At 43.2% G+C, this 15,554-nt stretch overlaps 1 pseudogene across 1 annotated transcript in view; it reads right to left on the minus strand.

Moving 5' to 3' along the window:
- Positions 1 to 1,764: 1,764 nt before the first annotated feature.
- Positions 1,765 to 15,554, minus strand: part of LOC147111748 (RPA-related protein RADX-like) — a 99,554-nt pseudogene continuing 85,764 nt past the window's right edge. The window contains exons 11-14 of the transcript XR_015079673.1: positions 7,912 to 8,024; positions 5,661 to 5,945; positions 5,446 to 5,583; positions 1,765 to 1,934 (exon numbers count right to left, since the gene is read on the minus strand). The product of XR_015079673.1 is annotated as an RPA-related protein RADX-like (transcript). The remainder of the gene's footprint in view (positions 1,935 to 5,445; positions 5,584 to 5,660; positions 5,946 to 7,911; positions 8,025 to 15,554) is intronic.

Below are 15,554 nucleotides of genomic sequence, written 5' to 3' on the forward strand. Positions count from 1 at the left end.
GATCTAACGGCAAAAATCAGGAGCCGTTTTCTGTAAGTTTTTTTAGATCTCGTTCTTTTTTTTTCCCAGTCAGCCACTGCAAGGTCTGTAACTATAGCAACAGCTTCAGCTAGAGATGACTCTTTAGAAGCTGTTGCTAAGCAACAGTGTTTGTTGTCAGATACGGAGTTGAAAACCTCCGTATGCTTCAACATTAACTTTGTATGTCCGGCAGTTTTGATAGATCGGCAACACGCCAGTCCCGTCGGTGCCGGATATCACAAAGTTTCCTGTATTAACTCCCACACAAGTGAATGGAATCAATAGGACATCTCCTGTGTCCCAGTGTATTGGACGATTCTGAAACAGATCTGGGTGCAAAAAATTCAAAATAGCAACCTTCCAAGGAAAGGAAATTAACCAATTAAACTAAAGTTATTGCCCACAAGAGTAGGACATTAGTTGCTTACTTTTTTTAATTATATAGATGTGGCATACTTCCCTCACCCCACTAGTTTTATTTCTACTCTGTTCTCTCCCGAAGCCTATGACTTATGCTGAAGCATAAGTCTTCCAGTACCATGTTCAAGTGGCCATTCTTAGTATACAAACTTAAGACAGTGAGTGCTAGGAAGCTTATTCCATTATGGGGCTCCACAATCCTGCATTCACTCAGCACCCATGCTCACATGTTCCCCAGCAGGGATGATCCAAAACTGTGACTGGAAAAGGAAATGTTTTAGGACCTTGGTATTTAATCAGTTATGTTTTCCAAGATACAGATTTATAAACTTGCCAACATATAAAAATATCTTTGATCTAAAATCTACCAGTAGAAACAAAATATTAAGGAAAATATCTCAGCCTATGAGAATTACATAAATTAAATAAAAACCATGGGGTGCTTTTTCAATGAATTAATGTTTTTGAAATGCAAACTAAGTGTAGGTTTTGCTGTTTGATACTACACATTTAGCATTGAAATGGAAAACTTGCTATCAGTGCTTATATAAAAAGTTATAAGCTATCAAGTGTTAGTGGGTAAATGCACAATGTGGGGTGTTAAATTATAGAAGACCAGAAGGTCCTAGGTTTGATCCTCAGTCCATGCTGATTTAACAAATCTCAGCTACGAAAACATTTAGGATGTTACAATTGGCATCAGCACCCCAGGCTAAGAAGGATAAATATCAGCTAGGGTTTGTGTTCTTGATCAGTACACTGATGCCAGAATATTGAGTAAACACAGGATTTGGCTCAATTGTAATGCCCATCAGCACTCTCTGTCTGGGCTTGCATGTGAAGAATGGCCACGTGAGCTAGGTACTGGACTGGTGCCAATGGAAGCATATTCAGCAAGAGTCAGCACATTTGAGAGAAGAGGGGAGAAAAGTTGGTAAAACATTTTTTTAAAGTTTTTTTCTATTTCTGTTGATTTTATGAATCTCTGTTTAAATAATTACTGATGACATTATCAGGGCAACTGGCTGAAAAAACCTATTGAGCCAGATATTGTGAATAAACTGAATTAATGCAGAGTTGATTATTAAAGAACTGTCATTTTAATTCAGCACCTTCATATTATCAGGCTCAGTGATTCTTCAAGTCAACTTACAAGAACTTCAAACACCCAAACAAGATAAATGTGACAGTAGATCAATTTGTTGTAATGTTTTGATTTTTAAAATGAGTACTGAAGGGGAGAGACTCCTTTTTAACAAAAATGCAACTTGCAATACATCACTTGCAGCATCCACTGTTTTGTCATCCTTAATGAAAAATGCTTCAAGACATCTTCCTATATGTGACAAGCACTAGAGAAATGCAAGTTGTTGTTGTTTCAGGATTGAATTAGTTCTTTTCATATGCTCTGCTTAAAATAACCTCCGTTTGATCATTCCCATGATGGTAGAGATCCAAAATGCAGAGGAGGTGTTTTCCATCTAGCTCTGATGCTGTTCTCATGATTCCATGCGAGAGAGAAATCAATCATTAGGTTGATACATATTACAAAGCAAACAGATTAAAAACATAGGCCTAGAAATTCACTAGCCTTAGCGCCGCTTTTGAGGCGCTAGAGGGACTAGCGCCAGAGTTATGGCCAGTTGAAAAATTCCCTGGGGCCCTAAAGCGGCGTTGCACCGGTAGCGCTGCGCCGGCACCGATGACGTCATCGGTGTGCGCAGCGTCCCGGTTGCCATGCCGACGGGCCCCAGCGCCGAAATTCAGTTGCGGCCGCCTCGCCCGTGGCAGCCGCAACTAAGACTCTGGCAACAGAGTCCAACATGTGTTTGCGCCGGCGCATTAAAGGCCCCGCGGCGGCTGGCCGCTTTCCCGCCGGCCGCCTGCCCGCAGCTCCCTCCCCGGACTTCTCCCCCCGCCCCCCCCCGGAACAGATGCAAGCCCGGCACTTGTCCAAGGTGCCGGGCTCATTTTTAAACAGATTTGCGCGGGCCGCGGCCGGGTGCAGGCAGCTCCTCCTTAACGGAAGGAGGAGGCCTGCACTTCCCCAGCCTGCCGCACCGCATTGGGTGCCGCAGCGCCGGAATTGCGGCGCTAAACGGCAGTTAGCGCCCTTTTCCAGGCGCTAAGACCCTTCAGTAGCGCCGGCAGCCGTTTGGGCGCGGCGCTACTGAATTTTTGGCGCGCGCAGGGGGACTTAGCGCCGGCACTAACTTCCGGCGCTAAAGCCCTGGCTAAGCCAAAACCCAATTTCTAGGCCATAGAGTCATAGAGTTATACAGCACAGAAAGAGGCCTTTCGGCCCATTGCGTCCGCGCCGGCCATCAGGCCCTGTCTAATCTAATCCCATTTTCCAGCATTTGGTCCATAGCCTTGTATGCTATGGCATTTCAAGTGCTCATCCAAATGCTTCTTGAATGTTGTGAGGGTTCCTGCCTCTACCACCCTTTCAGGCAGTGAGTTCCAGATTCCAACCACCCTCTGGGCGAAAAAGTTTTTCCTCAAATCCCCTCTAAACCTCCTGCCCCTTACCTTGAATCTATGCCCCCTTGTTATTGACCCCTCTACTAAGGGGAAAAGTTCCTTTCTATCTACCCTATCTATGCCCCTCATAATTTTGTATACCTCAATCAGGTCCCCCCTCAGCCTTCTCTGCTCCAAGGAAAACAATCCCAGCCTGTCCAGTCTTTCTTCATAGCTGAAGCGCTCCAGCCCAGGTAACATCCTGGTAAATCTCCTCTGCACCCTCTCCAAAGCAATCACATCCTTCCTATAGTGTGGCGACCAGAACTGCACACAGTACTCCAGCTGTGGCCTTACCAGCGTTTTGTACAGCTCCATCATAACCTCCCTGCTCTTATATTCTATGCCTCGGCTAATGAAGGCAAGTATCCCATATGCCTTTTTAACCACCTTATCCACCTGTTCTGCTGCCTTCAGGGATCTATGTACATGCACACCAAGGTCCCTCTGATTCTCTGTCTTTCCTAGGGTCTTACCAGTCATTGTGTATTCCCTTGCCTTGTTAGTCCGTCCAAAATGCATCACCTCACATTTTTCAGGGTTAAATTCCATTTGCCACTGTTCCGCCCATCTGACCAACCCATCTATATCGTCCTGTAGCCTGAGGCTTCCCTCCTCGCTATTTACCACCCCACCAATTTTCGCGTCATCTGCAAACTTACTGATCATACCTTTTACATTCACATCCAAATCATTAATGTAGACCACAAACAGCAAGGGACCCAGCACCGATCCCTGCGGTACCCCACTGGACACAGGCTTCCAGTCACAAAAACAACCTTCCACCATCACCCGCTGCCTTCTGCCACTAAGCCAGTTTTGGATCCAATGTGCCAAGGCACCCTGGATCCCATGGGCTCTTACCTTCCTGACCAGTCTCCTATGCGGGACTTTATCAAAAGCCTTACTGAAATCCATGTAAACCACATCCACTGCACTACCCTCATCCACAAACCTAGTCACCCTCTCGAAAAATTCAATCAAATTGGTCAGACATGATCTTCCCTTGACAAAGCCATGCTGGCTATCCCTAATTAATCCTTGCCTCTCCAAGTGGAGACTAATTCTGTCCCTCAGAATTTTTTCCAATAATTTCCCTACCACTGATGTTAGGCTCACTGGCCTGTAATTCCCTGGTTTATCCCTACCACCCTTCTTGAATAATGGTACTACGTTAGCTGTTCTCCAGTCCTCTGGCACATCCCCTGTGGCCAGAGAGGTTCTGAAAATTTGTGTCAGAGCCCCTGCAATCTCCTCCTTTGCCTCACATAGTAGCCTGGGATACATCTCGTCCGGGCCTGGGGATTTATCCACTTTTAAGCCTGCTAAAACCGCTAGTACCTCCTCCCTCTCGATGCTAATATGTTCAAGTATATCACAGTCCCCCTGCCCGATTTCTATGTCCACATCGTCCTTCTCCATAGTGAACACAGATGCAAAAAATTCATTTAAAACCCCACCTACATCCTCTGGCTCTACACACAGCTTGCCACTTTGGTCCCTAATGGGCCCTACTCTTTCCCTAGTTATCCTCTTGCCCTTAATATACTTATAAAACACCTTAGGATTTTCCTTTATTTTGCTCGTCAGTGTTATTTCATGGCCCCTCCTCGCTCTCCTAATTTATTTTCTAAGTATCCCCCTGCACTTTTTATACTCCTCTAGGGCTTCCTCTGTCTTTAGTCCTTTGTATCTGCCAAAAGCCCCCCTTTTTTTCCTAATCCATTCTTGTATATCCCTTGACATCCAAGGTTCCCTGGGCTTGTTGGTGCCACCCTTGACCTTTATGGGAACATGTTGCCATTGTACTCTCTCAATTTCCTTTCTGAAAGACTCCCATTGCTCCGATGTGGATTTTCCTTCAAGTAGCTGATCTCAGTCCACATTGGCCAGATCCTGCCTTATCATATTAAAATCAGCCTTCCCCCAATTTAGAACCTTTATTTCCGGTCCATCCTTGTCCTTTTCCATGACTACCTTAAATCTCACCGAATTATGGTCACTGTCACCAAAGTGCTCACCTACTAACACTTCTACCACATATTGTTCAGCATTTGAAATTACTCATTTTAGAAATTAATAATTCCAAAGAATTCAAAGAAATGCTCAATTAATGCTCCTAATTAACACAAGGTATCTGTTTCTAACTTCTCTGATTACCGAATACTAACTGTAACTGAAGATTTAATTTTAAATATGGAATTAATTTCTAAGATCGGTATCAAGCACGTGTTGTATCGAAATTTGCTAAATGCTTTGCTAACATGGCTCAATTGCTCTTTGCAGATAGGGATCTACCATTGTTCATTAATCTCCTGAACAATATATAGTTGGCGTGATGATTCTACAAACATCAATGAAAGTCAACTCCTCTCTTTTGACACAGTGATTAGATGACCGAGAGCTGTGAAACAAAAGTTTATCTCAGAACTGTCATTTTTTTACATTAATTTTAAGATGAGATGTAAACATTCACATTACCATTTAAGATAGGGGTTTCAGAAGTGTAACCACCAGACAAGATGGAAATAAAAGCGGCATCATTTGCAGAAGTACTGAAGATCTTGTCAGTTTCCAATGGTAGAAAAACAACATCCATAGCAATTTCCTGATTTAGATCTGTCAAAGGTGACACAATGGTGTTGAATAGAACCAGGCACAAATAGTTCTTAATGATCAAAATTATAAATACATACCAACAATAGTCAATGTATAGTAACCATGACTCCAAGCAGTTGTGAACTCCCTAGCACTATTGGAGGAGTCAAGTAGATACGAGGCATATCTTGATGGATGAAGATTATGCTGGCTCATTATTGCTTCCTTCTTTGCATACTCAAACTTTTGTGGACAACTTTCAGGAAGCAGCTGGCCAAATGACAAGAATTCTTTCACTTGACTTTTAATCTCTGACCACTTTGAACTTTCCCACGAGCAATCTAAAGGTTTGGGTTTTCTAACTTCATCCATTTCGGAGACATCTAAAAGAAAATGTGAAAATATTTTTTCATCAAAATAAAATTTTAGTAACAGTAGTTAACCTTTAATCTTGGTAGGCAATGTAGGCCTTATTTCTGAACAATATTAGTGCATGATTTGTTTTGCTTATGTGGTACGATGAAGTATCTGCAATACTGGTGCAAACGTATTCCACTTTTAAAAACAATAGACAAATTTTATAGCTGCACATTATATCAGTAAACTGTACTGATCAGTAGTTCAAAAAAACACAAGTACAATTTTATAGAACTTCTAAGCAATATTAAATGTAATTTAAAATGTGCTAATTAGCACCAAAATTAGTACTGTAAATAGATTTCCATCTAGAACGAAAATACCGCACGCTACAGCACTTAAGGTAACATTGCAGAATTAATTCTGCCCACAAATTAAGAACTAGATTAACAACCATGGACTAAAACAAAGGCCATTTTGTGTAACTGCTTCGATCCATGGGAATTCAGTCTCAACTTCTCATAACTGTCCCTGCTACTTTGTGAGTTTACATACCAACTATGCTGATAACATATGGCTTTACATAGTCTTTTCGTTTTCAGTTATCCGTATCAATTTTTGTCACATGAACAATTACATTCAGGAAAGCCTTGATTGTTATTTTTTTTCTTTTCGCAATTATTCTCATGATGTGGCTGACAATGGCAAAGCCACATTTATTACCCATCCTTCGTTGCCCCAAGAAGGTGGTGGTGAGATAGGCTATACAACTGGGTGGCTTTATAGACCTCTTCAGAGGGCATTACAAGTTAATCACATAGTGCAAACTAGAGTACCCTTATGGACATTAGTAAACCAGTTGGGATTTTATAACAATCTGTCAGCTTTCATGGTGATTTTTCACAACTTGCCACGACGTCTGGGTTATCAATCTAGAATCATAACCATAGACTACAGCGTATGATCGTTAATCTGGGCAATCACAATTCAGAGCTATTATTTAATAGGCAATTCCATCAGTGAAAAAATAGACACTTTTTTTTAAATTCAGAATTTTACATTGGTTAACTTATTGGTGGAGTTGTACATTTTACTCTCAATATTTACCAAACTCCAGTAAATAGCACAACAGTTCCAATTCATTAACCTAAGTTTTAATTTTGTATGAAATGCTGTAGATATCATTTTCCTCATGTTCAAATATTATTCTAATTACCACATATGAACATAATTCATTGGTTCACAGGACAAAGTTAGTTCGGGATCTAGTGACAACATCCCTTTGATGGCTTTGCAAAATATGCCCCCAAAGGCCGCCATCGGTCCCACTCAGTTCCATACAAGGCCTAGTTTTGGACACTGACATGAATCAACTAAGCGGCCTGCGGGTGGCGCTGTCCAGGGAGAGTATAAATACTCGGGCACGGGCCCAGCTTGTGCAGGACATTCTTAACAGGAATTAGTGATGGACACAACTAGACCTCCATGTTGTAACAGTTGATTAAAGCTTTGTTTAACGCTTAGACCAAGTGCCGAGTAGTTTTCTTACGTCAGACACATTCTCAATTCCTTTGGATACATAAGGCGATAGAAAGGCTGAGAGTGCACTGAAACCATAAGGAATTTGTAGCCTAGTGTAGACATCAAAATCTTTAAAGTGAAAACCATGGCTGATATGATTGTTAGAGTTCCTAACAGCTTAAGAGCAAAGCATAATATATACCTCACCCTGGAAGTATTGCATATTAATGACAAAATTATATTGGCCATGTTAACAGCATTGTTAAAAAAATGATTGATTTCTGACTTGTAAGCGGCAAATACACAAACTACCTGGGACCCAAATATAGTCAAGTCTAGTCTGCTACTGAGAAGTAATTCAAAGTGGGTCAATTTTGATTAATTGAGGAGGATTTTGTTTTTGTAGTGAACTCCCACATGTAACTGTTTCTGAGAAGCATCAGCAGAAGAAAAGCCCATATTGAAACAAACCTTCATCAGCAGTAACATATTCATCTTCTGTTTCTTCACTATTGGACAATAAATTTGGATCAGGAGCAGGATTTTTCATGGTGGATGTCTGAAAAGATTCATATTTTCTGAATCTACAATCAGTAATATAAACCAGTTACTTTCAGTTTTCTTCTTAAGAATGCCAGATCTGTTCAGATTAATACGAGAATTAAAATACACGTTTTGTAAATTTTCAAATCAATTGTTTACATAATGCATAAGTTATTCAAGATACATATACTGCCCACCCCACCCTCACCACTGCCCTACTTAAGACTGGCTAAACTACCACAGACCGGAGATCTTCCTGGTCTGCCTGGCTCATTAACCCATTACAACAACAACTTGTATTTATATAGCAAAACGTCCCAAGGCGCTTCACAGGAGAGTTATAAAACAAAATCTGACACCGAGCCACATAAAGAGAAATTAGGGCAGATGGTCAAAGAGGTAGGTTTTAAGGAGCATCTTAAAGGAGGAAAAAGAGGTGGAGAGGCGGAGAGGTTTCGGGAGGGAATTCCAGAGCTTAGGGCCTTGGCAGCTGTAGGCACGACCGCCAACGATTGAGCAGTTAAAATCAGTGATGCACAAGAGGCCAGAATTAGAGGAGCGCAGATATCTCGCGGGGTTATGGGGCTGGAGAACATTACAGAGATAGGGAGGGACAAGGCCATGGAGGGATTTGAAAGCAAGGATGAGAATTTTAAAATCGAGGCGTTGCTTAACCGGGAGCTAATGTAGGTCAGCAAGCACAGGGTGATGGGTGTGTAAGAGTCATGAAAGTTTAAGAAAGAAAATACTTTAAAATATTAGTTAAATAGTATAATACAGTTAATTTACCTGACTGACTTATTGTATTGAGAAACCCCCTCTTTTCTTGTTACAATAGTATAGGCTGAGTGACCCCCTTTATTCTTGCTACAATGGTACAGTCCTTAAGCTTGTCACATGGTATCCAGCCATTTTACAGCTCAAGCACCACGAGGCTGGAGAAGGCAGAAGCTTTGAGGGCTGGAGCAATACAGTTTTTGATTGTGTACGTTTAAACATGTTTTGGTTTGTAATTCTGTTTGTAAGGTGTTACAGTAAACAGTTTAAAGATAAAGTTATGGTTTGGAACGTTTTATTTCGACACGCGTCTACTCGTTGCTAAAGCCTCAAAGCTCAGTGGCTGCATGTTTTGAAACTACGAAGCGCCACTATATTAGTCAAAAACTAGCTCCCTAAGAAGGAAAGGACGGAATTGTCGGCGAACATATATACATGAATGGTCACGGAGCCAGACAACAATATAAGAAAGCGAAGGTACAGTGACTGTTGCTTGCCTTGTTCATTCTATTGAGAAGCTAAATAAGAGCTGCTGGTAAAATGGCCGAGGCCTTATGGAGCCGTGAGGAGCTTCCCCCAGCCAGAAGGATTGTTGGCCAAAAGAGGGAAGTAAAGCTCACCCCAAAGGCAATGGAAGAAAAGTTACATAGAAGCATAGGTGCAAGGAGGGCTAAATTAGCTCAGATAACTGGAAAAATGAAGATAATTGATTGTCTCATGGAAGATAATGCTAATATTAAGAAAGTTGAAGACATAATGCGTTATGATTTCTCCAAGTTACATGAAGAATTTAATGTACTCAATGAAGATGTATTAGCACTTCTGTCTGAAGAAGAGGGAAACGCTGATCAGCACAACTGGTTTGATCTTAAATCATCCAGCATTAAGGACTATGTCAAGGTCACAGAACAGTGGATGTTAAAGATTCGTCAAGATGCTGATACAGCAGAGAAAGATAAAGATGACGATGAAGTCGGACCAGATGATAGCATTTCAGAGACTTCAGCCAGACTGAGCAAAAATCGAAAAGAAGGTAGCTCTGTTTCTGGACACAGGTCAGTCGCTTCTACCACATGCTCGTCGCGACGCATGAGAGAGGAGGTTGAACGGGCAGCGTTGATGGCGCGCGCAACATCTTTAGTGGAGAAGCAAGCTCTTGAACGGGAAGAGGCCCAACTGCAGGCCCAAGAGGCCCAACTGCAAGCCCAACTGCAGGCCCAACAGGCACAACTGCAGGCCCAACTGCAGGCAAAGAAAGAACAGCTGGAGCTAAAAACAGCTATTGCGGTCTCAGATGCCAAGTTGAGTGTGTATGAAGATTATGAAGGCTCACAGGATGGCATGAACGAATACTGCCAGTCAATGTTGTCACACAGAGTTGGATCCAGGGCACCTTCAAGAGTTAAAAGAGAGTCTGAAGGCCATCTCCTGACATTACAGCGTGGAAGAGAGGCCTCTCCACTAACAGGAGCACGTGATGCTACCCCAGACGTCAGACGGTCTAGACTAGACCCTGCTGATGACCACCAGAGGCCTGAAGACACAGGGAGAAGCCTATACCGAGTGATGCAACGTCAGAACGAAATTACAGAGATGCTTGTAAAACAACAGAATCTGTTTCGACTCCCTCAAAGAGACATACCAGTGTTCCAAGGCGACCCTTCATCAGATCCTTCGAACAAGCCATTGACTCCAAAACAGAGAGCAGCAGTGATAAGTTGTACTACCTGGGACAGTACACCAGTGGTAAACCACAAGACCTGGTCAGAAGCTGTGAACACATGAGACCGGACCAGGGATACATAGAAGCCAGGAAGTTGCTGCAGGAGCACTATGGTAACGAGCTGAAGATAACCACTGCATATATTGAAAAGGCTATCAAGTGGCCACAGATCAGATCGGAGGACGGGGAGGCATTGAACACATATGTTCTTTTTCTCATAGGATGTCGCAACACCATGGAGGATGTTGAATTCATGAAAGAGATGGACAATCCTACGACTATGAGAATCATCATCTCTAAGCTTCCTTACAGGATGAGAGAACAATGGAGAAGAACAGCCTTTGAGATAATGGAGAGACGGAAAAGTAGAGCCAGGTTTGCAGACTTAGTGAATTTCATAGACAAACAGGCTAAAATTGCTAGGGACCCATTGTTTGGAAACATCCAGGATGTCAGCCCAACTACTGATGGAAGAGTGAAAGCCAAGCCTGCTGAATCAAAGACTCTCAGGAAAGGTGGTTCCAGGGGAAGCAGCTTTGCAACTATTGTCACTCAGGCTGGGGAAGAAAAGTCTCAGAACTCATCTCCCAAAAAGAGCAGTACAGTGACGCCTGCTAATGCCTTTCAGAAGCCATGTTTACTCTGCCAGAAGAATCATACATTGGATTTCTGCAGTGACATCAAAGCACAGCCACATAAAGACAGAATCGAATTTCTGAAGTACAATGGCCTATGTTTTGGATGTCTCTCTCAGGGGCACCTGAGTAGAAACTGTAAGCAAAGAACAACATGCAGAGAGTGCACTCGGAAACATCCCAGTCTGCTGCATATCCACAAAGAAGAACAAGTCTCTAAGAAGAGTGAAGAAAACAATACCGACGAGAAGGTTGTTTCAAGTGCTCTGGTGTCGCTAGAACCAGAGACTTGTGGATTCACTGGGGCTGGTGACAGTGATTGTATTCTTGCCATCGTACCTGTAAAGATCAAGTCTAAGAGGAGTGAGAAGTTTGTGGACACTTACGCCTTCATGGATCCAGGTAGTTCAGCAACGTTCTGCACAGAATCACTCATGCGACAGCTGAACGTTAGAGGCAGAAGAACAGAAATCCTATTACGCACCATGGGTCATGAGAAGTCAATGCAAAGTTATATCCTGTCAGACTTAGAAGTGTGTGGACTTGAAGAGAAGGACTTCATAGACCTGCCTAATGTTTTCACACAGAGGGAGATTCCTGTTAAAATAGGGAACTTAGCCCTGCAGAAGGATGTGGAGAGATGGCCTTACCTGGAAAAGGTGCATCTCCCATATATTGAAGCAGAAATTGGCCTATTAATTGGAACCAATGCCTACAAAACTATGGAGCCATGGCAGGTGATAAACAGCAAGGATGACGGACCCTACGCAGTCAGGACAGCCCTTGGATGGGTAGTCAATGGACCGGTAAGGAGAGATGATGGCAACAAGTCGAACAAGGAGCAACGACAAAATGTAACAGTTAATCGTATCTCAAAGCTGAACAAGGACCCCGACTTTCACGAAGACTACAAAGGCTTCATGAGAAACATCATAGTGAAAGGCTATGCTGTAAAAGTGCCCGAGGAACAGTTGAACAGAGACGATGGAAGGGTCTGGTACATTCCTCATCACGATGTGTATCACCCAAAGAAGAAAAAGATCCGTGTAGTGTTTGACTGCACCACCTCATTCAGAGGAACTTCACTGAATGACCAGCTGCTTCAAGGTCCTGATCTTACTAATACCCTCATTGGCGTCTTGACGAGGTTTAGACAAGAGCTCGTTGCCATGATGGCAGATATAGAATCAATGTTCTACCAAGTCAGATTCCCTGATGAAGATGCTGATCTTCTGCGTTTCCTTTGGTGGCCAGATGGCGACGTTAGTCAAGCTATGGTGGAATGTAGAATGGCTGTACACTTGTTCGGAGCCACATCATCTCCCAGCTGTGCAAGCTACGCTCTCAGAAAAACTGCAGAAGATGGCAAAGGCAAAGCACCATCAGAGGCTGTGGAGACAATCTTCAGGAACTTTTACGTCGATGACTGTCTGAAGTCCGTGTCAACAGAAGACGATGCCATTGCACTGTCAAGAGACCTTAGAACTCTGTGTTCGATTGGAGGATTCCATCTGACTAAGTGGATAAGCAACAGCAGAGCAGTTCTAGCTTCTATCCCAGAAAAGGAAAGGGCCACTGAAGTCAAAGATCTGGACCTGAGCCACGATGTCCTTCCTATCGAGAGAGCTCTTGGTGTACAATGGTGCATTGAGTCAGACATGTTCAACTTCAGAATAATGGTGAACGAAAGACCATCCACAAGACGAGGGATTCTCTCCGTGGTCAGTTCCATCTATGACCCTCTTGGATTCCTGGCACCACTCATTCTGCCGGTGAAGCTGATCCTACGAGAACTGTGTAGAGACAAGAGAGGTTGGGATGAAGATATCCCAGAAGATCAAGCTCAGAGATGGCTCAGATGGTTGACAGATTTGCAACAACTTTCTAGCTTCAATGTCAGCAGATGCATCAGGCCTGTGAGTTTTGGAGTTACAAAGACGGCTCAACAACATCATTTCTCAGACGCCAGTGAGGACGGCTATGGCACGGCTACTTACCTCTTGCTGACAAATCAAAAGGGCCGGAAACATTGTTCCTTCCTCATGGGGAAATCCAGGGTGGCTCCGCTGAAGCAGGTCACCATCCCGAGACTGGAGTTGACGGCAGCGGTTGTTGCAGTTAAAGTTGACAAGGTGATGCGGAAAGAGTTACAGCTCCTACTAGAAGAATCTGTCTTCTGGACGGATAGCACGACAGTGCTGAAGTATATAGAGAATGAGAAGATACGCTTCAAGACCTTCGTAGCAAACAGAATCTCATCCATTAGAGAAGCTACACAACCATCTCAATGGAGGTATGTAAACACCTCATTAAACCCAGCAGATCAAGCCTCACGGGGATTGAAGGCTGAAAACTTCATGAGGAGCGAAACTTGGATACAAGGCCCAAGTTATCTGCTGGAAACAGAGAGATCATGGCCAGAAAGACCAGATATGCCAAGTCAGATTGCTGAAGACGACGTCGAAGTCAAGAGATCAGTCACAGCAAATCTCATAACTACGAAAGAGAACTTTGACACAGTGAACAAGCTTGTTAACCATTTCTCAGGATGGCACCAGTTGAGGAAAGCAGTTGCATGGTTTCTAAGGTTGAAAGAGTTGCTGCTACACCTGAGCGGTAAGAGAAAAGAGTATCGAGCCACTATCCATCAGTCTGAAAGTAACCCTGATAAGCAGAGAATGCTTCTACAACAATATATGCACCAGCACAAGACCACATTGGGTAAGAATTCATTGACCATGGAGGATTTGGCCAAGGCTGAGATGGAGATAGTTTGCTTCAGTCAAAGACAAAGATATCCAGAAGAAATCGAAGCTTTACAGCGAAATACTCCAATCAAGAAAGGTAGTCATATCTACAAGCTGGACCCTACACTGCAAGATGGAGTACTGAGGGTGGGAGGGCGACTAAACAAATCTGCTATGCCAGAGGAGGCCAAGCCTCCTGCTATCCTTTCTAAGGACCTCCGGGTTGCTACTCTCATTCTTCAGCATATACACCAGAGTATTGGACACAGTGGGAGGAACCACATGCTTGCGAAGCTAAGACAAAGATACTGGATTCCAGGAGCTAATTCTGTAATAAGAAAAATACTCTCTGAATGCATTGTTTGCAGACGGTTACATGCTAGAGCTGGGGAGCAGAAAATGGCAGACCTGCCTGAAGACCGTTTGTTACCAGACAAGCCCCCATTTACAAACGTCGGGGTGGACTATTTCGGGCCTTTCGAGGTAAAGCGAAGACGGAGCCTTGTCAAGAGATATGGTGTGCTTTTCACTTGTTTGACCATCAGAACAGTTCATATTGAGGTGGCACACACGCTTGACACTGATTCCTGTATTAACGCCCTGCGGCGCTTTGTCTGTAAAAGAGGACAGGTGTCCATTATGCGTTCTGATAATGGCACTCATTTTGTCGGAGCAGAGAGAGAACTACGGGAAGCTATTGAAGGTTGGAATCAGCTTAAAATACAGGAAGCCATGATGCAAACAGGAATTAAGTGGATCTTCAATCCACCGGCTGCATCCCACCATGGAGGTGTCTGGGAAAGACAGATACGCACCGTAAGAAAACTACTCAGTTCTGTACTGAAGCTACAAGTGCTTGACGACGAGGGACTTCAAACCGTTCTGTGTGAGGTTGAAGCCATCATTAATGACCGACCGATAACTAAGACATCAGATGATCCTAATGACCTCGAAGCCCTGACCCCGAACCACCTGTGGTTGTTGAAAACACAGCCAGTCATGCCCCCGGGAATCTTCAAAAAAGATCTGTATGCACGTCGGAAGTGGAGGCAAGTTCAGTATATGTCAGACCTTTTCTGGACCAGATGGACAAGAGAATACTTACCTCTGCTACAGGAGCGTCAAAAATGGTCCAAAGTAAAGAGGAACTTCATTGCCGGAGACATCGTCTTAATCGTGGATGATTCAGCCCCTAGAAATTCTTGGTTGATGGGAAAAATAATTAAGACCATGCCAGGCTCCAGAGACGTTGTTCGTCGCGTTTGTTTGCAAACCAAGACCAGTACCCTGGAAAGACCGATCACAAAGCTCTGCCTGCTACAAGAAGCAGCATGAAAGGTTCCTGAACAAAAAGGGGACATTTATATTGTAAATATGTTGAACTCATTAGTTTATGACTCTTAAGAATGTTTGAGTAATTGATATGCTTCATGTGCCTAGTCAATTAGGGGCCGGAATGTAAGAGTCATGAAAGTTTAAGAAAGAAAATACTTTAAAATATTAGTTAAATAGTATAATACAGTTAATTTACCTGACTGACTTATTGTATTGAGAAACCCCTCTTTTCTTGTTACAATAGTATAGGCTGAGTGACCCCCTTTATTCTTGCTACAATGGTACAGTCCTTAAGCTTGTCACATGGTATCCAGCCATTTTACAGCTCAAGCGCCACAAGGCTGGAGAAGGCAG

This window comes from Somniosus microcephalus, chromosome 10 (assembly GCF_052327205.1).
Source record: "Somniosus microcephalus isolate GS21.2 chromosome 10, FLI_Smic_1.0, whole genome shotgun sequence".
Taxonomy (NCBI): domain Eukaryota; kingdom Metazoa; phylum Chordata; class Chondrichthyes; order Squaliformes; family Somniosidae; genus Somniosus; species Somniosus microcephalus.